The sequence below is a fragment of the Manacus candei genome, unplaced genomic scaffold (genome assembly GCF_025592945.1).
Source record: "Manacus candei isolate 608988 ecotype Guabito, Panama unplaced genomic scaffold, ASM2559294v1 h1tg000115l, whole genome shotgun sequence".
In the NCBI taxonomy this organism is placed as follows: domain Eukaryota; kingdom Metazoa; phylum Chordata; class Aves; order Passeriformes; family Pipridae; genus Manacus; species Manacus candei.
This window is the reverse complement of record NW_026138163.1, coordinates 1,087,589-1,111,781: the sequence shown is the minus strand read 5'-3', so window position 1 is coordinate 1,111,781 and position 24,193 is coordinate 1,087,589. Positions and strand designations below refer to the sequence as shown.

The window sequence follows — 24,193 nt, the reverse complement described above, 5'->3', positions numbered from 1 at the left end:
CACTGCAAACCTGTGTGCAGAGCACAGCCCAGGTCAGGCACAGAGCCCTGGCCCCAGCCCCGAGGGCGTGGCAGGGAGAGGGGACTGGGATGGAGCACCTGTTGGGGTTGGGGGGAAGGCTGCGCTGCTCCCGGCATCGCCTCCAGAAGGTCTCGACCTCCTCTGACATCTCCTCTGTGCTGATGAAAACTTGGAAGAGCAGAGTCAGAAGGAGGCGGGGGAAATTGTCCTTCACTGCACTTGGGCACCAGGAGTGGGACAGTTGGATGATCTCCCAGAGTGCCACAGTTGCCTGCCAAAGACAAAGCACCCAGAGACAGCTCTCAGGGCCCAGATGTCCATGTGGCAGGGCCCAAGCGTGGCAGGGACAGGCCAGAGGAGACACAGGGGGATCCCCCAGCCTGCTGCCCCTGAACCTGCCCCTAAGCCAGGCTTGCAGCCCAGTGCCTGGGGCAGGGAGAAGCAGTGGTGAAGGAGGATGGAAAGGCGTCCCAGAGGCAACCTGGGGGCGAGCAGAGGTCAGCTCAAGAAACTCACAGTCAGGGCAAAGACATCCCTCTCATCCCCATCAGAGGTGCGTCTCCTGTGCGCTGGCCAGTATTCCAGCACACGGAAGAGGATCTGCAGCACCGGCTCCTTAGTCCGTCTGAAGGAGATGAGCGTCTTCCACATGGTGCGAGCAGCTCTGTGGAGTCACAGCTCTGGCTCAGGGGGGTCTGGGACACAGCGCTGTGGCCTGGGCAGCTGCGGGGCCCAGGTGACAGAACCACGGTGCCTTGTGGGGCAGGGAGGCAGGCTGGCCTCAGGATTGGAGGCTGACATGCCAAAGCTGGCAAAGAGAGGAGCTGGAGTGTCCTGGAAGTCTCCATGTCTCTGGCACACCATTTGGGACAGGCTGTCCAGGGGGATGGGGTCTAAAGGCAGGTGAGCCCTCAAGGCAGGTGGGCCCCATACCTGTCACAGACTGGGGCAGAGCGCAGCAGGGTCACTGCAACATCCGTGGGGTGTGCCTCGGTCAGCAGGACAAGAGTCTTGTCCAGCCTGTGCTCAGCAGACACATTGGACGTGAGCCACTGATGGATGCACCTGACTATGGCCGGCACCTGGAGGGGACACGGGAGACAGTTGGAGAGCTGCCAGAGCCAGTAACTTGCCCAGCTTCCCCCAAGAAGTGCTCCCCTTGCCACCACACTCTGCTGGTCTCAAAGGCTGAGGGGACCCAGAGCAGCCGACGTGAGGGGCCACAGCATCCCTGGGGGACTGGAGCCCTGGCCACAGGCTGCTTACTTGCTTTGCTTTGTAGACACCGTTCTGCACAAGCAAATCCAGCAGGGCAGCGCTGGTCTGGGCATTGAAGAGGTCCAAGTTTGCCGTGTCCCCAGTGGCCATGAAAGTGGCCTCTTCATGCCAAATGCACCTGATGAATCTGCAAACCAGCTACAGGAGAAAGGCAAGGAAGAGAGAGGGATGTCCCCTGGAGGGCCGCGACAGCGGTGCTGGGCTGAGCAGTGAGAGCAGGCCCAGCCCAGGCGGGGATGGCTGCAGGTACCTGTGCTGCCCTGCGGAAGCGGCCACGGGCACGGAGCTGCTCTTCTGTCCGCTCCTGGCCTGCATCTGGCAAAGAGCGAGCGCGCTCAGAGCTGAGGGTGTGTGGGAGAGGCCGGAGAACACAGCCCAGGCCTGGGCTCCAGGAGCAGGCAGGGCCAGCCCCGGGATGCCCAGTGGATGGAGCACGGCTGCCAGGAGATCAGCCCCGGCCCCTCTGCCCCCCTCCCTTTCCCTGGGCATGTCCATATGGGATGGGACAGGATGAGGCCAAGGGGGCTGCAGCCACCAGTCCTGTGGCCCAGCTCCAGCACTCACCCTCCTGCGGGGGCTGCACCTGCTGCACCTCTTCAGGCTGCTGTGTTGGAGCAGCCCCAGGGCTTTCCTCCTTCTCCTCCTCCTTCACCCAGGCCAGCTTGGGCACCGTGGGGGGTCTCTGCTGCATGTCTCTATCTGGTGTTATGGACACCTGCAGTAGAGATGCCATGGAAAAGCTTTGGCTCCTCAAGTCTTGCAGTCGTGCCTTGAAGGCAGCCGCAAGAGAGAAGCCTGGGAAATGCCTCGCCTCATCCAGTCCCACTGTCTGGCCTCGAGGGCACCTGCCCCAGGGACTGGAGATGCCTTGAGCAGCCCCAGGTCCCCAGGTCCCACAGTCTGGCCTGGAGGATGCACAGGGGAGAGGTGGAGAGCTGCCAGAGTTAGATACTTGCCCAGCTTCCCCTGAGAAATGCTTCCCTTCCCAGCACACTGTGCCAGCCTCAAAGGCTGAGGGGGCCCAGCACACCCAGCTTGGGGGCCACAGGCTGCTTACTTCAGCAGAGACAGCTCTCTCCTCAAGGAAGTCCAGGCTGGGGGTATCGGCCAGGCGCTGAACAGGCGCGGCCTCAGTGCTCGCCACGCCCTCCGTCGTTGTGGCATCGGCCTCCTCCGTGAGACCAGGCAGCACAGAGTCACAGTGTGACACATCATCGGTGGGCGTGGTGTCCCAGTGGGTTGTGTGATCACTGGTTGCGGTGTCACACTGTGTTGGGACAGCAGTCGACGCGGTGCTGACATCAGGCTTTGTCAGCTGGGTCGGGATGGTGTCAGGCTGGGCCTCAACATCAGCTGGTGTGACCCTGGACTTTCTACGCCGACTGCCCATGAATTTCATAAATGTCTGCAGGAGAAAGAAGGGCAGGGAAGAGAGGGATGTCCCCTGGAGGGCCGCGACAGCGGTGCTGGGCTGAGCAGTGAGAGCAGGCCCAGCCCAGGCGGGGATGGCTGCAGGTACCTGTGCTGCCCTGCGGAAGCGGCCACGGGCACGGAGCTGCTCTTCTGTCCGCTCCTGGCCTGCATCTGGCAAAGAGCGAGCGCGCTCAGAGCTGAGGGTGTGCGGGAGAGGCCGGAGAACACAGCCCAGGCCTGGGCTCCAGGAGCAGGCAGGGCCAGCCCTGAGATGCCCAGTGGATGGAGCATGGCTGCCAGGAGTTCAGCCCCGGCCCCTCTGCCCCCCTCCCTTTCCCTGGGCATGTCCAGATGGGATGGGACAGGATGAGATCAATGGGACTGCAGCCACCAGCCCTGTGGCCCAGCTCCAGCACTCACCCTCCTGCGGGGGCTGCACCTGCTGCACCTCTTCAGGCTGCTGTGCTGGAGCAGCTCCAGGGCTTTCCTCCTCCTTCTTCCTCCGGAGCAGCCTGAGCAGGCTGAAGCGTCTCCCTGCCATGCCGCAGTCTGGTGTCCAGGGCACCTGCAAGAGAGAAAGAGAACCTCGGAGAAACTCCGGGCCTAAGTTGCAGAATGGCCTTGAGGCCACCTGCCGCAGGGATTGGAGACACCTCGGAGAAGCTCCGGGTCTCCAAGTCCTGCAAAAGGGTCTCAAGGGCACCTGCCACAGGGATTAGAGACACCTCGGAGAAACTCCGGGTCTCCAAGTCCTGTGGAAATGCCTCGAGGTCACCTGAAAGTGAGAAAATCCTCCTAAACGCTCCAGGTCAACAAGGCACGAGTTGGCTGCGCGGGGGCTCCGCACAGCACCGCTCTGTCCCGTCCTGTCCCGTCGCCTGCTCCGAGGAGCACTGTTGACACTGTGGCCGTGTCACCAGCAGCACCTCTGTCACCACGGGTCATAAAGGGCCCTTGGACACCCTACCCCCTTCTATCCCACCGACCATGCCCAGCGTGTCACAAAGGGCCCTGGGACACAGTGCCACGTGGCCTGGGGCCTCCCCCAGCCCCGCCAACCTGCCCCACCTTGGAGGGAATCTTCTCTCTGAAGTATCTAATCTGGCTGGACCTGAACTGTAGGAACAGCTCAAGAAATGAGCAAACACTCCCCTCCTGTGCCTGCTCACGGCAGCACAAGGAGCCCCCTCGGCCGCCGACTCAGTCGCAGCAGGAAGGGCACGGGGCCTTCCACACAGGCTGGCACGACCTCCTTGGGAGAAGTGCTGGCTGGTGGCCACCCTAAACAGGGGGGCTGACACCAAGAAGGAAGGTGTGGACAAGGGCACCAATGCTGCTGGCAGCCCTTTGGCCAGGGCTGCACCCAAATCAGCAGCTCTGGCAAGTCCTGGCCCAAGGAGACCTGCCACCGCCCCGAGCCCTGGCAAGGGTGCTGCCCGTCTCCTGCCCCAAAGAGCTGTGCCCCTGTGTATTAGTTCATTTGAATACATGCCCGGAATAATAACATGTACAACAGACATTCAAACACTACAAAAAATCTTTTATTGCAGTGAGAATAAAAAACTAGCAAAGAGAATCAAAAGCTAAAAAAGAATACAAAATAACTGCCTTATCAGTTGGCATTCATACAATACTATGAATGGTTTTTATTACAGTATTAACTAGTAAAAAGGGAATTAAAGGAACATTTAAAGGATATTAAAACAATACTATGAGTGGCTTTTACTACAGTATTAACTAGTAAAAAGGGAATTACAAGGATATTAAAAAAGGATATGAAACATTTGCTTTCTTGGTTGCTTCCTATCAATAAACTGTGCTTACCCACACAGACAGGCCAGGGCTGCCAGGATCTGCAGCAGCTGGTCGGTGCCCGTGCTTAGCGGGCGTCCCCATGGAACAACACAGTCTCCATGGCAGGATGAGGATCGCTCACCCCAGCAGTCCTGACACCCCATTTTATCAGCTCTACATTACACCACGTAGGGCCAGTACCCAGTATAAGGTGATGCCTGAGTGGCAACCAAACCCCGCCTGTTCATCACCTGATAGCAACAGTCTGTGCATGCCCTGCTGTAGGGCAAGGGGCCAGCGACCCCTGCCCACAGAATCTTCCTCTCACCAGCATCTTTCTCACCCCTATGGACAACCTCTCCCACTGTGTTTCAGGGGTATTTGTGTCCATCTTGCAGTATGGGGCCAAGCCAAGGAGGAACTCAGCTCTGATCATGGGGGACATCTCGTTGACTTGCTAAGAAACACAATGGACCTTTCAGTTAACTTGTGCAATAGAGTTACACTGTACAATACTCTGTGCTGAGCACAGGCTTGAGAACACAGAGGTGGTTTTGTTAGTGCTGAGCTTACCCAGAGCCAAGGCCTTTCCTGCCCCTCGCACAGACACACTGGGGAGGGGCTTGGGGTGTGGGGGAGGTTGGGAGGGGACATAGCCAGGACAGGTTTGGAGTGATGGAGATTGTTTTCCCATGCCACCATTCCATGGGATAGGGCCCTGCTCTCCTGGAGGTGCTGAAAACCTGCCCAACCGTGGCAAGCAGGGAATGAATCCCCTGTTTTGTTTTGCTCCTGCATGCAGCTTTTGCTTGTCCTTATTAAAGTGTCTTTATCTCAACCCACGAGTTTTCCAGCTTTTCCTCTCCCAGTTCTCTCCACTGTCCTGCTGGTGGGGGAGTGAGGAGTGGCCAGGAGGGGCTTGGGGGCTGCATGGGGTGAAACCACAACAGCCTTTGTTGGTGTCCAGGGTGGGGCTGGGAGTGTTGGAGATACTGACAGATGTGTCTGGGATGTGCTGCTGAAATTTGCAGCTGCTGGTGCTGTCTGGGGCTCCTGGTTGTGTGTCAGAGTTTGGGGCTCCTTGGTGGCTGGAACTCCACGTGAACTCGAGCTGAAGGGCCTGTGACCTGTGGGGGAGTCCAGGGTGGAGCAGAGACCCCCCTGCAGCCCAGGGAGGAGCCCACACTGGAGCAGATTTGCTGGCAGGACTTGTGACCCCTATTATCAATATGAGACTCCAATCTTTCAGTTTAAGGCGATTGCCCCATATTCTACCAATACAGGCCTTTGTAAAACGTATCCCTGTGATTTCCTTAGACTGTGATCACCATGTGTTCATCTGCAAACACCATGGAGAGTACCCAGGGATCTCCCAAGAAAAGATTTGAAGGCCCCAAGCCCATGACCACTCTGTAGGGACTAAGGAGCTCTGGGCTCCATGGTGTGGAGACTGAGGACAGTGCAGGGGTAGCCAGAGAGGGTTGAAGGGGGGTTTCAGAGATGAAGGATCCTTTTGTCATAGCAGGAAACAGCATGAGAAATAAAGAAACAATGCCAAGTTCAGCTGGAGAGGTCCAGACTGGAAACAAAGAGAACGGAGTTTCACCCTGAGGGCAATGGTGTGCTGCAACACTTCACCCAGAAGGAGTCTGGATGAGCCCAAGGCTTTGTGTGTGCAGGAAGAGCCAGGGAGGACGCAGAGATGTCAGTGCAGGAAGGTGCCAGCCAGGTGGGGCAGCCGGGGGGATGACGACAGCCTGCAGGGAAAGGGCCAGGGCATGGACACCGTAGGACAGCCTGGGCTGGAGAGGAGACAGGGATGGGGAGAAGCTGAAAGGCCCTGACAGAGCCACCTTCTGCAGGCCTTTGGCCATGGCTGCTGTCTGTGCCCCTGATGCCAGGAGGAGGGGAGTGGCCCTTGCAGCCCTGGGGCCTCGTGGCCTCCTTGTCCCTGCTCAGCAGCCTGGCAGGTGCCACCCCATGGTCCTGCCCTTGGCATTGCACATCCCACATCCCAGTGCCCCAGGAAGAGCCCTGAGGAATGAGGCAGGGACAGGGTCTGCCTTCCCAGGGGCTGGGGGTCAGGGCTTGACCCTTTGGATTAAGGAAACACATCCAGGTTTGCTCGGCATCAGAGCCACCTTTCCCTTGCTTGTCCATCCTTGTCATCACTGCAATTTTCTGTTCCAACTGGAATCTGGGGACACTTTCACAGTCGTGTCCCTCATTGAGACCCAGTAACAGTACAAGAAACTTCAGTATTTCAAACTCATTTTGACTTCTTGAAAAGTTGTTTGAACTTCCTCTCAGGGACTGAGTCTCATGTAAACAACCTCAATGTCCCCTGAGGGTCATGAAATGCCGGGGGATGTTACTGTGCTGCTGAGCTGGGCCGGGCTCCTGGCACACAGGGAGCTCCTGGCAAGCAAGAAGAGCTTCAAAGAGACAGCTCTGCTGGTGAGCAGCTCCTCTGCACAGCCCAGCAGGGCTGAGGGCACTGCCTGCAGCACCCAGGGCTGGGGAGTGAGACAGAGAGAAGTTAAAGACTGTCAGACATAGAATGATGCTGAGACCTCACTGGGGGAGAATTTTTAACAGATCTTGGCACAGGAAGTCTGTTCATGCAGGGCAATGGGACTGCAGCATTTGGATGCATCTGGGAAAGCTGGCACTACCCACCAACTACAGATTCTGTAAGTGCAACTCTGAGAGCATCTGGAGTGTAGAGGAGGAGGACATGCTCAGAGCTTCAGCTCCCTCTCAGAATATTTCCAAGACAAAGATTTTTATAAGGTTAAAGAAATTTCCTGAGATTGTGTTTCCAGTTTCCTACTCTTGAGGAATGGTAGGAATAAATCATTAAGAAAGTATTAATTTTGACAGGTCCCTGAGACATCTGAACTGTGAGTGCTCAGTAGGTCTATCTGAGCTTCCTAATGTGCTTTCAGCCACTGCTCTGCCTGTGGGCAGCACCAGCATCACCTCTGCCAGACCCATCAGGACTAGTCTGAGATGTCCTTTTTGCACCTGCAATCGGAATCTGACCCCTACCAGTGCAGTCTGTGCTGCTGGGGAAGGAGCTGAGTCTGCTTAAATCAAATGCCATCATAAGGACACTTCGCTGTCTCCCTGAGGTTTCCTTCCAAGCTGTGAATTCCGCTCCAGGATGGAAACCTGTCCCTTAACATCTCCTTGTTATGTGAAACGCCTGTACAGAAGCACAGTGATGCTAAAACAGAGAAAATGCTGTTCAGTAGGGACCCAGCACTGGAGCTGAAGGAAGATCTCCTAGGAAATCAAAAGGCTGTCTGTGTGTGACATGGGGAGTGTCTGTAGAATACAGCTTTGACTTTGTTTAGATAAGTCCACGCTAACTGGCCTCTTACTGTCTTCTTCTCCTGTGTGGGAAACAAACACCCAGAGGCAGCAAATGTCCAACAGCAGCTCCCTCACCCAGTTCCTCCTCCTGGCATTTCCAGACAGGCGGGAGCTGCAGCTCCTGCACTTCTGGCTCTTCCTGGCCATCTCCCTGGCTGCCCTCCTGGCCAACGGCCTCATCCTCAGCGCCGTAGCCTGTGACCACCACCTGCACACCCCCATGGGCTTCTTCCTGCTCAACCTCTCCCTCACAGATCTGGGATCCATCTGCACCACTGTCCCCAAAGCCATGCACAATTCCCTCTGGGACACCACAACCATCACCTACACAGGATGTGCTGCACAGGCCTTTTTCTTTCTGTTCTTCATCTCAGCAGAGTATTCCCTCCTCACCATCATGTGCTACGACCGCTACGTTGCCATCTGCAAACCCCTGCACTACGGGACCCTCCTGGGCAGCAGAGCTTGTGCCCACATGGCAGCAGCTGCCTGGGCCACTGGCTTTCTCAATGCTCTGCTGCACACAGCCAATACATTTTCCCTGCCCCTGTGCCAGGGCAATGCCCTGGGCCAGTTCTTCTGTGAAATCCCACACATCCTCAAGCTCTCCTGCTCACACTCAGGCTACCTCAGGGAAATTGGGCTCACTGTGGTTACTGCCTGTTTAATGTTTGGTTGTTTTGTTTTCATTGTTTTCTCCTATGTGCAGATCTTCAGGGCTGTGCTGAGGATCCCCTCTCAGCAGGGACGGCACAAAGTCTTTTCCACTTGCCTCCCTCACTTGGTCGTGGTCTCACTGTTTGTCAGCACTGGCTTGTTTACTTACTTGAAGCCCCCCTCAATCTCCTCCCCATCCTTTGATCTGTTGGTGTCATTTCTATACTCGGTGGTGCCTCCAGCAGTGAACCCCCTCATCTACAGCCTGAGGAACCAGGAGCTCAAGGACACACTGAAGAAAATGATGACTGGATGTTTTTCAGAAGCAAAAATATTTCTGTTTTCTGCTCCATAACATTCAGAATGGATGACCCAGCCTTCCTTCTCAGGTTTCTTATGGCAATAATTTGTGGGAGCTGTTCTCTTTTTTCTTGCAATATTGTTTTCCACAAAAGAAAATGTTATTCTTCCTACCCTTTCTAATTCATTGTCTACTATTGAATTTGATTCTGATACTGTCTAAATGAGGAATTGTAATTTATGCATGTAAAAAAAACTAATTTTCTTGCAGAAACTTTTTTGGATGAAATCCTTCCTCTGGTACCTTTGAAGTAGCAGGGACTGTCCCTGTGTGCAGATGCAGAAAGAAAAGGAGTCCCAGCACAGCAGCACTGCCAGGGAGCACCAGAACTTATTCTGAGCTGCTCTCTTTCTACTTCCATGCACTCCTTCTGCACCCATGTGTAAGACCTGAGTGGTTTGATGTTTGGGGTGTAGAGATGTAACAAGAACTAATAGTTTTTGCAACAAAATCTGTCATAGAAAATTACCGTGTGCAGTTTACAGAAATCAGCCAAGCAAGGTGAGAGAACAATGAAGAAGGGAGCTGAAGCAACAGGTGTATATATAACCAAGAATACTGTCTCAAAGAAGTTCATAAGGCAGTCACCTGGAATTTTGGGGACTCCAAACAGAGAAGACCACCAAAGACACTTGATGAAACCCCTCAGAGACCTTACAAGGATATGTATATATCTTAATAAATTTTGAGAGCTGCAGGTCTGGTGTGTGTGTGAATGCCATGAATATGTAACAGGAATGCAGGGAACAAAAAATGGATAACCATGTAATGCTGACATAGCAGCAGGAGTGAATATACCTCTGTGTTCACTTTGGTGAACTGATTCCCAGGGCACTCGGTTTGCTGAAATCATGCAGTGTGTTGTAATAGAAATGCCTGCCTATTAAAACTGACAAATTGAGTCTTCGAGGTTTCTTTAAGAGCTGGTTTTAGGCAACAACGGTGCTTCATGGCCCCTCAGAGCCCCTTACAGCCCCTCACAGCCCCTCATGGCCCCTCACAGGCCCTCATGGCCCCTCATGGCCCCTCACAGCCCCTCACAGCCCCTCATGGCCCCTCACAGGCCCTCATGGCCCCTCATGGCCCCTCACAGCCCCTCACAGCCCCTCACAGCCCCTCACACCCCTCATGGCTTCTCACAGGCCCTCATGGCCCCTCACAGGCCCTCATGGCCTCTCATGGCCCCTCACAGCCCCTCATGGTCCCTCACAGGCTCTCACAGGCCCTCATGGTCCCTTACAGCCCTTCACAGCCCCTCACAGCCCCTCATAGCTCTCACAGCCCTTCACAACCCCTCATGGTCCCTCACAGCCCCTCATGGCCCTTTACAGCCCCTCACAGTACCAGATGTGGGGATTCTCCCAAAGGAGAAGGGATCGGGGCCTGCTTGTCCTCCTTTTAGTTGGGTCATTTTATAGCAATGAGTAAAGAAAGGTTGAAATGAAACAGTTTGCACCATTTCCCTCTGTTTTAATTTGGGGGGGCTGAAGCTCTCTGCTGACGGTGGCCCGAGTGTGACCATCAGTGCAGCCCCCCAGCCCCCTTTGTTCCCCCCTGTCATTCCTGGTTCCAAAGCCCCCCGGCTCTGGAGGAGGCAGAGCTGCAGCGCCCTGGGCTCCGTCCCCAGCCCAGCCGGGGCTCTCGGGCAGGAGCAGCAGCAGCGCAGCCCCTTCCCACCTGCTCTTGCCTTGGCTTTGCCTGGGAAGCCAGAAGCCTCTGGAAATCAGCACAGCCACTGCAACAAGAGCCAGGCCTAAAAGAGTTAACTGAGATATCTTGGCCTGCTAAGAAACCCCAATACCTGTGTTGCTAGAAGAACATTTCAGGAGCACTGGTTAATACCATGTTCTGTTCTGCTCACTGGACCAAAGGACTTATTATAGAGAGGAGTAGTACACACATGGTAATAAATTAGGTAAACTAGACATTTGAATAAGATACAGAAGGCCCAAAGCCAGGGTTTTGCAAGCTTGAAGAATTCAGGTCACCTGACAAAGAAAATTGAAGAGGTCAAATCAAGGAAGATATCCATGGTGACCACCAGAGGGATGAAGGCTTGAGGAGAAGACCCCCCAAGTAGAAGACTGTGCATGCCTGGAAATACTCCACCCAGAGACTAGCCTACTATTAATATGTATGTTAAATGATTTAAATGTATCTAAAGTGTATAAAATGGCTTCCTTTTGCACATTCAGGTAGAGCAAGCTTGTCCAGCGCGAGCTGGCTTGCTCACAACGTTGAATAAACAAATACTTTGCAGCTTAAAGATACAAAATTCTCTGAGCAGTTAATCATATTGGGGGTTTTCAGCAGCAAAGAGGGTTGGGAGAGTTCCAGACTGCTCAGGCTGGGAAGGGGATAGGGCAAGTCCTCCTGCAGTCATTCTAAGGCATTGGAAGGACAAGGCAGGGATTGCAGAACCCCTGTGGGAGGGAAAAGAAGGGGATGTTGTGTGCCCAGACTTTATCAAGGCCCTTGACGTGGTCTCCTGTGGTCTCCTTATGGCCAGACTGGTGAGAGCTGGACTGAAGAAGTGGAAGATGTGGTGGGTGGGAAGTTGGCTGAATGAAGAGTGTCAAATAAAATCCATGGTACAAAGTCCTCTTGGCAGCAACTTCCGGATGAAATCCCTCAGTAACCAGCCCTTGACCACCAATGCAGAAGATCTCTCTATATAATGGAACAAAATGCATTTTCAATTCCTTTGTGGATGATGCCAAATTTCAGGGAGCCCTTGAGCAACCTGTCCTGGTTTAAAGACACATATTGGGGTGGGAACTCCAATAAAATGGATTCACTCCTCTTTTATTCCCCACCAGTACAAGGAGACAAAACACACGGAGGTATAAGTAAAAACGATAAGAGTTTACTGACAAGAAATAGAGCAGTAAAACCAGCAATACCAACAGAACAGTTCAAAGCAACAGCAGAGAGAGAAATTGCCTCCTCTCTCTGCCCCTGCCCCAACTCCCTTTTGTAAAGAGATAAAACCAGAGATCAACATGTGCCTCCCTTCCCCCTTTTCCCCCTGAATGAACAAAGTATGAAAATTAAACCATGGGAAAGAGGGGGCAAAGTAAACTCTGGGAAACTCTCTCATCTCAGATCAGTTGTGCTGCCCAAGAACACGCTGACTCCAGAGGTGTCCAAGCGGGGCAGAGCCGGCGACTCCGGTCCGTGCGGCGGCGGGGGGGAGGCAGCGGCTCTGCTTGATTCCGTGGAGTTCTGGGGAGGCACAGTGGCCCCTTGGTTCCAGGAGGGTCTGAGATGTCTCAGGGTTCCTTTTGTTCCAAAGAGACCCTGTATGTCACAGTGGTCCTTGGTTCCATGAGATTCCACAGTGTCCCTGCATTCCTTTGGTTCCATGAGGCCCTGCAGTGTCACGGTGCCACTTGATTCCGTGACTTTACAAAGAATCAGAATGGCCCCTTGATTTAAGGCCAACTGCACATGGGGCTGCCTTAGGGGGAGTGTGGGCACCCAGACAAGGGAGTTGTCACCCCCCTGGACTCAGCCCTGGGGTCATCATATCGGGACTGGTCTGTCTGTCTGTGAGGTTCCCCATTCTGGAGGAATGAGGAAGAACTGGAGAGGGTCTAGAGGAGATCTGACAGGATGGAGCTTTTCTCTGTATTGGAAATAGAATGAAATCTCCACAAAGAGTAGCACTGAAGGTTCAGACTGAAGGTGAGGAAAAAGAAATGTAACTCAAGAGGACCCTTGTGCTGCAAGAGGTCACCCAGAGGGAGTCAGGATCAGCCCATGGCTTTGTGTTCCAGGGAACAGCCAGAGCTGGTGCAGAGCCATCAGGGAGGGTCTAGAAATGCTGCTGGGAGGGGGTGGGAAAGCAGGAGGGGGGTGTGCAGCCTGCAAGGCCAGAGCAGCAGCAGGGCCAGGGCAGGACAGCCTGCAGGAGAGATGGCCAAGGGCTCTGGCAGGGCTGCAAGGCCCAAAGGCACCCAGGCCTTTGTCCCCTTGCCTCTGGCAGCTGCCTCTGCCACTCAGGCCACCACAAGCAACTTGCCTGGCAGGTTCTGCACTTGGTTTCTGCCTCGCCCCTCCCTCAGGAGCCTGGCAGGGGTTGCCCAGTTTTGGCCTTTGTTGTTCCTCCCCCTGCCATCCCAGTGCCCCCCAAACAGCCCTGAGCCAGCCGGGAGGGACAGGATCTGCTGGGCCAGGGCCTGGGGCTCAGGCCTTGGCCTTTGTGCTCCACAAAACCAAGGCAGGCTTTGCTCAGCATTGCAGGGGCCTGCCCAGAGCCTTTGTCTGCCTGCACTCCTGGCCTCCAAGGAGCTGCTCCAAGGAGTCCCTGGGGAGGCTTTGGCAGTGCCTGCCCTCAGTGGGGCCCAGCAATGCTTCAAGGCACTTGCACTTTGGCTTCTGACTTCTTCAGCAGCTGCTTCAATCTTCTCTCAGTACCTCAGGATCATGGGCTGGGCTGCAAACACACTGTGGGGCTCATTAAAATGCAGAAATCCCTCAGGATCTCTTTGTCTTCCTTTAATTGTCTTCAAGGCAATTTCAAAACAAGTCTTCAAAATTTGTACTTTTTTTGTTTTAATTCAATGATGGATATTTTTTTAGTTCAGAGAAGAGGTGATAGAGGTGTTCTCCAAGTGATCTTGATGCTGAGTGTCTCCTCAGGAGATCCACACTGACCCTGTCTGATCAACCTTGCTCCTCACTCCCCAACCTCACCTGTTCTGACATGGCCCATCTTGGACTGACAGCTGATGCAACTCCAAACACACTGTGGGACCCATTAAAACACTGAAAAACAAATTATTTTTCTTTCTTTAATTGTCTTCAAGACATAAACAACAAATTGGAGTTGTCTTGTACTTTAGCTAAGGAGGAAGATTTTAAAGTGGAAGTCATGAAAAATATACATATTTTTATGAAAGGGAATGATTTACACAGAGCCTTGGGATGCAAGAAGGTCAGGGTGAAAACGATTTAGACACAAAGATAAGGGGGCAAAAGAGTTTTGAAGCACTTAATCATTGACCAAGTGAGCAGTTTTCAAGTGATTCAATAGCATTTGCCACAATTTTAACAGTGACTGAATTATAGATTTCCAAGAACAACATTCACCCCACAGTCAATTCACACCCACACCCAGGCAGAGATGTGTGCACACATCAATAGCTGGCTGTGGAAAGGTCCCTCTCCCAAATTCTCCTGTTGCCAGGGAACACTGCCACAAATCCCTTTATGTTTCCCAGCAGACAAGGGTCACAGCTGGAGGAGTGTTTGCGGAGGGGGATCAGAATTGTCCTGGGCATCAGGGAAGGTCTTTGGAGTGTTGCAAACTGGAGGGTTCCCGAGCTGGGAGAGGCTGCCAGAGGTGTCCCACTGAGAGGGAGGTGCTGGGGAGCTGCCAGGGCCTCCCTCAGCCCCGCTGGTTGTGGGCTCCCAAGGGGACTGGCTTTAGTTATCTGCTGGATTTCCACCCTGGTGTCAGGAATGACTGGAGTTTCCCAAATATTTGGGAATTGTATCCAATCTGGTCCATTTGGGCTACAATTCAGGTAGGGAATATTCCAAGGCTTTCAGGGAATGACTGATTATCCTGTGTTCCAGAGCTGTTCCACTCCGGATTGTTCCCACCTTTATGATCCAGGAGCACCTGGTCCAGTCCAGGGACTCTTCATTGCTCAGCTGGTTTGTTCAGGGCTTGTCAGGAGCTCCTGAGATCATCAACCAGACCTGAGGACAGTGGGGGGAGGATGCACCACCAAAGAGGCTTCTAAGAAAGATGGAAACAAACTTTTTGTAGGGACATCCCTGATCAGTCTCCAAGGTGTTTGCAGATGAAACCATTGTGCTCATAGTCTAAGATAGTCACAGTCATATGTTTTACCAAGGCCTGTATTGGTAGAATATGGTCAGGCAGGACCTGCCTTTCCCAACCCCACGCTGGCTGGGCCTGATCCCCTGGTTGTCCTGCCCCTGCCATGGGATGGCACTGAGGAGGATCTGCTGCATGGACTTCCCCGGTCCTGAGGTCAATGGGACAGGCCAGGAGTTCCCCAGATGCTCCTTTTGGCCCTTCCTGGGGATGGGCATCCCATGTGCTTGTTGCCAGTCAGCTGGGACTTGTGCAGTTGTGCAGCACTGCTGGGGAATGAGTGAGAGTGGCTTGGTCAGCTCTTTCTCCAGCTCCCTCAGGACTCTTGGCTGCATCCCATGTGGGCCCAGGCACTTGGGGGGTCTCATTGGCAGAGCAGGTCACTGACCATTTCCTCCTGCATTGTGGGGGCTTCACTCAGCTCCCCATCACCAGCTTCCAGCCAAAGCCTGCCTGCCAGGTGTCCAAGGGGTCAGTTCTGCTGCCCCTCCTTCCTTCCCCCACAATGGAAAACTCCCTCATTTTGGGTCCCTGTGCCCCAGACGGCTCCGACCACCACCTCACCCACCAGTCCCACAATCATGGAATGCTTTGGCTTGGGAGGGGCCTTCAAGAGCATCTCAGGACCCTCAGAGTCAAGAATTCCTTCCTACTGCCTCCTGGAACCCTTCCCTTGATCTATGTGAAGCCATTCCCCTTGTCCTGTCACTCCAGGCCCTTGTCCAAAGTCTCTCTCCATCTTTCTGGTTGGCTCCCTTCAGTCACTGGAAGGCCACAATTAGGTCACCCCAAAGCCTTCTCTTCTCCAGCCTCAACAATCCCAATTCTTTCAGCCTTTCCTCACAGCAGAGCTGCTCCATCCCTCTGATCCTCTTGCTGATCCCCTCTGGACTTTCTCCAACAGGTCCATGTCCTTCCTGTGCTGGAGCCCAGAGCTGGAGGCAGCTCTGCAGGGCTGACAACATTACAGCCCTGTGTGTTCCAGCAAGGACACTGTGGAACCTCCTGGAGTAAAGGGGCCATTGTGACACTGCAGGGCCTTCTGGAGCCAAAGGAACCCTGGGACACTGTGGAATCTCATGGAATCAAGGGAGCACTGTCACCCTGGAAAAAACTCCTGGAATTCAGGGCCCATTGTGACACTGCAGCTCCCCATGGAACAAAAGGAACCCTGGGATGCTGCAGAAACTCATGGAACCAAGGGACCATTGGGACATTGAGGGGGCTGATGGAATCAGGAGTCCATTGGGACAATCCAGGGCCTCATGAAATCAAAGGAATTCTGGGACACTGTTGAATCTCCTGGAACCAAGGGTTCCTGCTGACATGCGTGTCCTCCTGGAACCAAGGGAGCCCTGAGATATTTCTGAACCTCCCAGAATCCAGGGGCCATTGGGACCCTGCAGAACCTCCTGCATTCAAGTGCTCCTTGTGAAACTGCAGGCTCTCCTGGAACCCAAGGATTCCTGGAACACTGCAGAGCTCACGGAACCAAGGGGCCACTGTCCCACTGCAGCTCCTTCTGAAGCACAAGGGACCCTGGGACAATGGGAAATCTCCGAGAATCCAAAGGGCATTTGGGGACTGCAGGGCCTCATGGAACTAAAGGAACCTTTGGAGACTGTGGAAGCTCATGGAATCCAGGGGTCATTGTGACATGGGGGGCCTCCTGGAACCAAAAGAACCCTGAGAATTTTTATGGGAATAAGTTAAGGCAGGAGTTGCTGTTCTCAGTTAATGTGGATCAACAAGGAGTGTTTTGGCCTTGACTGGTGTTTTCCATCCAGAGAGTGCTGTTTGCCAAAGTGGAAACCACTTGGAACGCTCTGCATGGCAGCCTGTGTTTTTCTCTGCTGGCTGAACACAGCCAGCACATGAGGGAAGGGGAATGTGTGGGATCAGGGCATTGCTTTGGGGTCATGCTGGGAATTCCAGTGGACTAAAAGACAAAGCCCAGGCGCTGTTTCCAAAGGAACCCCAATGAAAGGGGGACGCCGGAAAGATGGGCGGACAAGTCCCGCAATGGAACTCTGTGTGTGCAGCCTCATTTTCTCCTTTAGTGCCCACAGGAGAGGGGGCAAAATGTGGGGGTTGGGACCCCAAAAGTGTTCAGAGGGGAAATGGGGGATTGAGGGCACAATGGGAAAATAGGAGGAACAGGGAGAAGGGTGGAAAAGGGGGGATGGTATGGCAGGTTCGACAGTCCCATGGGGATTTTTGGGCACAGGGGGGCTGGGAAAGGGGGGGGCAGGCCTTGAGCTTCCAACTTCCTGTGGGGTGCTGGTGGCTGCCGGATCCAATCACAGCCTTGGATTATGCCAACACTTTCAGTTTAGAGGAATTAGAGAGGTGCGACTGAAAAACTTCTGTCCCCCAGGTTTTAATGATGGCAAATCAGATCTATTGATAAAAATGAATTTATTTAGGGTTACAAATGATCAGACAGAAGATCTTCATCACAGTTATTTACTGCACAATACATACACTAAAACTACCAGGAGTACAGGACAAGATAGGACAGTGCTCTACACTAAAGCAATTGTTGAAGCAATTCTACCCAAGCTGGCACAAAAGCAATAATTCTTAATTAGAGATGGATGGAACTCCCCCAGACCAACGCTGGTGGGGAGATCTCTGCTCTAAACTTCCAGGACTGACCCCCCAAGAAGGGTTCTGTTGGAAGAAGCTGCTCCTGAGAAAGGGGACTGGCCCTTTCTGGTTGAAAGGAATGGACTGACAATCACTGGACTCCAGGGGTTGCCTCAGCATCAGGGGGTTCATTCGGGGTGGAAGCAGCAGCCGAAGCTCTTCCCGCAGTCGGGGAACTTGTATTGCTTGCCTTACCAGTGGGTTCGTTGGTGTTTGGTCAAGGTAGAGCTGTGGGGGAAGCTCTTCCCACACTCCCCACACTTGTAGGGCCTCTCCCCGGTGTGGATGCGCCGGTGGGTGATGAGGTGGAAGTTGTACTTGAAGCCCTTCCCACAGTCGGTGCAGCGGAAGGGCCTCTCATCCGTGTGCGTCCGCTCATGCGTGAGGAGATGTGAGGTGGTCCTAAACCTCTTCCCACATTCCATGCACTTATAGGGCCGTTCTCCAGTGTGGATGCGTTTGTGACTGGGGAGGTAGGAGCTGTCACTGAAGCTCTTCCCACATTCTTCACACCTGTAGGGTCTCTCCTTGGTGTGGATGTGCTGGTGGGTGCGGAGTCTGGATCTCCGGCGGAAGCTCTTCCCACATTCCCCACACTTGTAGGGCCGTTCCCCAGTGTGGATGCGCTGGTGGGTGAGGAGTTTGGAGTTCTCTCTGAAGCTCTTCCCACACTCCCCACATGTGTAGGGTCATTCTCCACGGTGGATACGCTGGTGGGTGCGGAGGTGGGAACTCTGCCTAAAGCTCCTCCCACATTCCCCACATGAGTAGGGCCGTTCCCCAGTGTGGATGTGCTGGTGGTTGAGGAGGTTGGAGCTGTTCCTGAAGGTCTTCTCACATTCCCCACACATGTAGGGCCGTTCCCCAGTGTGGATGCGACGGTGTTTGATCAGGGTGGAGCTGTCAGTGAAGCTCTTCCCACATTCCCCACACGGGTAGGGCCGTTCCCCAGTGTGGATGTGCTGGTGTCAGATGAGAGTGGAGCTGTTCCTAAAGCTCTTCCCACATTCCAAGCACTGGAAGGGCTTCTCTCTGCTGGGAGGCTGCTCAGGGACCACCAGGTCAGAGCTCCCCCTCAAGCTCCGGCCGCCTTCCCAGCACAGGCTGGCTCTTTCCTCCTCAGAGCACCCTGGGCTGGCTTTGGAGCCCCTCCTGCGGGGGGATCTCCGGCCCTTTTCCTCCCCGCTGCCTTCCTGCGCCGGGGAGCCCTTCAAAACGGCCTCTCCCACCAGGGTCTCACGGGGGGATTTGTCCTCCGGGCTCTCCCTCCTCACCTCGGGGCCTGGGGCAGGAAGCAAGAAGGACAGGCAGGGGATTTGCCTCCGGCCCACAGGGAAGGCCAAGGACATCCCCCCAACTCCGGCCCCGGCAGGACGGCGGCGCCAGCGGGGTTGTCCTGCAGCCGGGGCCATGCTGGGCTGACAGAGCCAGCACAACACCCGCCCAAAGGGACACTGACTTCCTCCTCACCTGCCTGGGGGGCCCAAGGCATCTTCCTCTTCCTCGCAGCCTCCTCCTCCATCCGCCCAAGCTTTGGGAAGGACAAATCCTGATGGGAGGGAAAACAAGGGCTGAGCTCGTTGGCTTGGGGGTTCCTCCTGCCCAAGTCCATCCCTAGAACTCACCGGGCATCCTGTGACCATAAAAACCTCCAAAACACCAAGATTCAGCCCAGAAAAACCCAAACCACTGTGATTCAGATAAAAACCCCTCAGAAATAGCAAGAAGTCCCCCGCTTCCCCAGACTGCAAAAAACTGAGATTCAGCTAAAAAATAGTCCAAAATATGAAAATTAGCCCAAAAAAAATCTCCTTAAACAAGGTTGGGGCAGGGGGGCAGCCCTGGAAACCAGGGCTTTGCTCCCACAGCTCTGCAGGGGTTTCCAACAGGCTCTCAGCCTCCTTTGGGCATCCCCTGCTCCAGTGTGGGTTCCTCCCGGGCTGCAGGGGGGTCTCTGCTCCATCCTGGACTCATCCACAGGTCACAGGCCCTTCAGCTCAGGGTCACCCAGAGCTCCAGCTGGTTCCGTGGAGCAGCGATCCCCTGGGCCCTGCCAGTGTGGGCACCTCGCCAGGGCTGTTCCTCGAGGTTCTCTGGCCCCCTGCCAGTCCAGGGCTGTCTCTCCAAACCACCAAACCACGTGTGCCAAACACCCTGGTTGGTCAGTGCCGGCTGGGTGAGTGGGTACTCAGTGAGGGGATGAGAAAACTGTACCCGGGGCTGGGCTGAAAGAGGCTTCAGCACCACTTCTGATGGCCCAGGGGCAACATCTGGCTTCTCCCAAACAGAGAGATGGCACTTGTTCCTTGGCAGGGAGTCAAGGGCAGGAGGGTGACTCCTGCTGCATGGATGGAGTGGCAGAGGATCCCTTGGGTCCCCAGGATGGATCAGCACTCGGGGATACAAACTGCCCTCGGGCTCAGGATGCAGCTGCCAGCACAGATTTCCCTGCAAAGTCTGCAGTGAGTCAAGCTCTGCAGAGGAGATTGTGCAGGGACCTGAGAGGGGGATGGACAGGGGCCCAGCAGGGACAGCCAGGGCCTGCAGGGGAAGGCACAGGCACAACCTGGCCCCCCGCACTGCCAGGGCTGTCTCTGCTCCTCCTTGCAGGCTCCGTGGCCAGGCACAGTTTGTGTTCCTGGGTGCCCACCATCTCAGCACTTGGAGACGCTCAAATCAGCGCCCGCAGCTCTGCAGCAAAGCCCCAGCTCACCTGGCACACAGGGGATGGACACAGCACCTGCTCGGGGATGGGCACACACAGCTTTGTGCCTTCCCCACCACAGGGCTCTCCTTCCTCAGCAGCACCTCTGCCTTGCACTTATTCTCAGCCTCACCTCAGGGACAGCTCTGGGCTCACCTCCGCGCCACTTCTCAGCCTCACCTCAGGGCCTGGGCTCAAGGACAGGAACCTGCAGGGAGGGGACATCATGGGCAAGCTGAGGGCTGCCTGCTTGCACTGGCCTTTGGGCTTCTTTCTCCTTCTACAACCAGCCCACAACTTAGTCTGCTTTTCTAACACCACACATTTACACACTAACCTTGGAGATAGATATGGACAGACATCTCTGTCACCCTGGGGATGGAGCCTCAAGCATGTGCTGCCATAGGAATGGCAATCAGAGAATCACAGAATCAGCCACGTTGGAAAAGACCTCTGAGATCATCAAGTCCAACCCTGGATCCAACCCCGCTGTGCTTCCCAGACCATGGCACTGAGGCCACATCCACTTTCACCTTCAACACCTCCAGGGACAGGGACTCCACCCCCTCCCTGCCCAGCCCATTCCAAGGCCTGATGACTCTCTCCGCAAAAAATTGCTTCCCAATATCCAACCTAAACCTCCCCTGGCACAGCTCAAGACCCAGCCCTCTTGTCCTACTGCTGCTTCCTGGCAGAACAGCCCCACTCCCACCTGGCTCCAACCTCCTGGCAGGGACTTGCAGACAGTCAGGAGGTCTCCCCTGAGCCTCCTCTTCTCCAGCCTCAACACCCCCAGCTCCCTCAGCCTCTCCTCACACCACTTGTGCTCCACTCCCTTCCCCAGCCTCGCTGCTCTTCTCTGCACCTGCTCCAGCCCCTCCAGGGCCTTCCTCAACTCAAGGGCCCAGAGCTGGACACAGCACTCCAGGGGTGGCCTCACCAGCGCTCAGTCCAGCCCAACAATCCCTTCCCTGCTCCTGCTGACACACTCTTCCTCACACAGGCCACCAGCCATTGGCCCTCTTGGCCACCTGGCCACACTCTGCCTCCTCTTCAGCTTCCTGTCCATCCCCACTCCCAGCTCCCTTTCTGCCTGCCTGCTCTCCAGACACTCTGGCCCCAGCCCGGGGGGCTGACGGGGCTTCTTGTGGCCAAAGGGCAGGACCCGGCCCTTGGCCTGCTGGAACCTCATCCCCTTGCAATCAGCCCATGGATCCAGCTGGGCCAGGTCCCTCTGCAGAGCCCTCCTGCCTTCCAGCACATCAACACACCCCCAGCTTGGGGTCACCTGCACATTTGCTGATGAAATGCCTGGTTCTGCAGGAGCTGGAGATGCTCAAGGGGCAGCAGGACCAAGTCAGGGGTCTGGGGGGGCCTGGGGGCTTTGGGGTATGGGAGGGTCCTGGGGGAGTTGGGGAGGGGCTTTGGGGATTGGGGGTACAAACCAGGACAGACCAGTGCAGACCAGGACAGACCAGTACAGACCAGTACCTCCTCACTGCTCCCCAGATCTCTCCTAGAGCTGGGCCACGTTGTCGTGGGACATCTAAGCCCCGCCCAGTGCCCTCCCAGTACAGCCCAGTGCCCCCAGTACAGCCCACTGTGCTCCTGTCCCAGGGTGCCGGGTGATCCCTCTTTGTAGGGCCTTGGAAGGGATTTGACGGGGGGTGGTGGGGGAGATTTGGGGAGATCTGGGGGGGGGGGGGGTTGATGGGGATTTGGGGGATTTTGGGGTGCTTTGGGTGTATTTGGGGGAGTTAAAAGGGGTCTTGGGGGGGTCAAAGGGATCTGTGTGGGGAGGGAATTGAAGGGAAAATGGGGGCTAGGGCACGTTTTGGGAGGTTAATGATGTCTGGGGGGAAAGAGGAGGAACAGCACCATGAGCAGGTGAGTCCTGAGACCCCCCTAGTGTACCCAAGACCCTCTTTGTGACCCTCAAAACCCTCTGGGACTCCCAAAATCCCCCGAGAAACCCCCAAAACTGTTTCAAAGACACATCCCTCAAAGCCCTCCAGGACTTCTCAGTTCCCTCGGAGACTCCAAAACTCCCTCACGGACTCCCAAGCCCCTTCAGGGACCTTCAACCTCCTCCCTAAGTCCCCTCACGACATCAACCCCCCTCCAGAGACACCCTAAAAACGCCTCAGGGACCCCTAAAAGCCCCTAAGGGACCACAAAACCACAGAACAGCAGAAGAGCTTCCTGTAAAGGAAGGGAGCAGAGAATCTGAGGAGGAGACCAAGGAAAAACTGAAGCAAAGCAATAAAATCATCCTGGCCCTTGCAGTTTTTCCTTCATCTTTTTCTCATTTTTCCTTTTTTTTAAGGTTCTTTTTTTGGTTGGGTGGTTTTGAATTTTTTTTCCGAAGGAATTTCTCAGGACCCGAATCCAACATCCGGGTTCTTGGGAGGCCTCCCGGGCCCCGCGGCCCCCGACAGGGTTGCAATCCCGCGCTCTGCCTCTCGGGAACCCCCGAACCCCCGCGCTAAACCCTCCCGAGCCCTCCGGCCTTTCCACCCCCAGCCGCGCTCCCCGCAGCCCCCGAGGGGATCCCCAGAGCCCGCTCTCACCCGCTCCCGCCCGGTCTCACAGACAAAGGAAGGCCCCAGCGCCATCGTGACTTCCCGGCAGCCAACGCGGCGCTCTGCGCGCGCACCGCCTGCACAGACCCCGCTGCAGCCAATCAGCGCGCGGCCACTGCCCCGTCCGCCCGCCTTCTGCCACGCCCACCGCATGCGCGGTGCACTGTGGGACTTGTAGTTCTCGCGGGGGTCAGCGGCCATTTGCATGGACTTTTTGGGTTTTCTTTTTTTTTTCTCTTTTTTCTTTCTTTCTTCTTTCTTCTTTCTATTCCCCCCTTTTTCTTTCCCTTTTTTCTATTTTTCTTCCTTTTTTTTATTTCTTTCCCGTTCTTTTTTTCCTCTTTTTCCTCCTTTTTCTCTTTTTTCTTCTTCTTTTTTTTTTTCTTTTTTCCCTTTTTCTTTTTTTTTTTTTTACATTGTTTTCTATCAGTTGTATTTGCAAGGAAGATTTAAAAACAAATCAAAACAATCTCCAGGTACATATCTTAAGACAACAGATAATCTGGCATTGTTCCAGGTTCATGAGGATTCCCAAGATCACAAACACTGAGATGTGAAGGGTGCTCACACAAAAAACAGCTTTCCCTGTTTTTTTCCACACGTAAAGCAAGTGTGGAAGGGGCATTTGGCCCCAGGCAAGATGCTTTTACAGCTACTTTAGGCAGTCCAAAGTGGATCTGACTGGCAAATGGGATTATGCCAATTCTTTCAAGGAGGATTTGAAGAGTACACTGAGGGGAAACATTGAGGGCCATTTCTTCATCTGCTGAAGGGATGAGAAGAGAGGGGAGCAGGTGCTCTGGCCCCAGACCTTCTCTCTGCTTTGAGGACAGTTCTGTGTTTTCCTCTGTCCATTGAATTCCCAACAAAGAAGGAAAAAACTACAGGAACTCCAGTCTGGAGTGCTCAGGACATGTGGAAGCAGGGGAATTTTTCTTCCCAGCTGGGATTGAGAGTGCAATTTCACACTCCTTTGCAGAGCATTGACTGAGACATCCCATTTCTGCCCAGGGATCTTCCAGGGGGAACTCAATCTGGGCTCTGGGCAGGTCCTTGCAGGGGCAGCAGCTTCCTCTGCACATTTGAGGGGATAAAGCTGCTCTAAACCTACACTCCAACTACTCCACAGCAATTTAGGACCTCTGAGGACAGTTCCCCACTGTTTCCACCCCGGCAGAGACCTGAACACATCCTGTGGGCACTGTGTGACCACCCCTGGCATTAACACCCTGCAGGAATGAAGACACTGACTGTAAAGACACTTGTCTACCTGGAAACCTCCACTTTCTTTGCTACTATACAGCAATAACATTTTCTATTCATATTGCAGCGACAGACTTAATAAATAGAATTGCATATATTGTGCTTTAGAAATTAAAATGCATTCCAAAGTCAGGCAATGCTAAACAACGAAAGTCTTGAACCCTCCCCCCCAAACCAGCCCCACTTTCTGGTTTCACAACCAGCCCACTTCCTCACTCTTCACAAAGGGAGAAACTCTCTCT

The 24,193-nt window shown here is 54.5% G+C and overlaps 2 protein-coding genes, 1 long non-coding RNA gene and 1 pseudogene across 3 annotated transcripts in view; 2 read left to right on the top strand and 2 right to left on the bottom strand.

Annotated features, from left to right (window-relative positions):
• The window catches only part of LOC127461896 (zinc finger protein 493-like), a 431,778-nt pseudogene that overhangs the window by 154,456 nt on the left and 253,129 nt on the right, over positions 1–24,193 (bottom strand).
• Positions 1–24,193, top strand: part of LOC127461897 (zinc finger protein 271-like) — a 406,813-nt gene that overhangs the window by 147,460 nt on the left and 235,160 nt on the right. The window lies entirely within an intron of this gene.
• The window catches only part of LOC127461902 (olfactory receptor 14J1-like), an 88,980-nt gene that overhangs the window by 34,648 nt on the left and 30,139 nt on the right, over positions 1–24,193 (top strand). The window lies entirely within an intron of this gene.
• On the bottom strand, positions 19,703–21,601 carry LOC127461919 (uncharacterized). The gene is made up of 3 exons (XR_007900232.1): positions 20,444–21,601; positions 20,116–20,314; positions 19,703–19,850 (listed from the first exon to the last, which is right to left on the bottom strand). It is a non-coding gene; the product is annotated as an uncharacterized LOC127461919 (long non-coding RNA).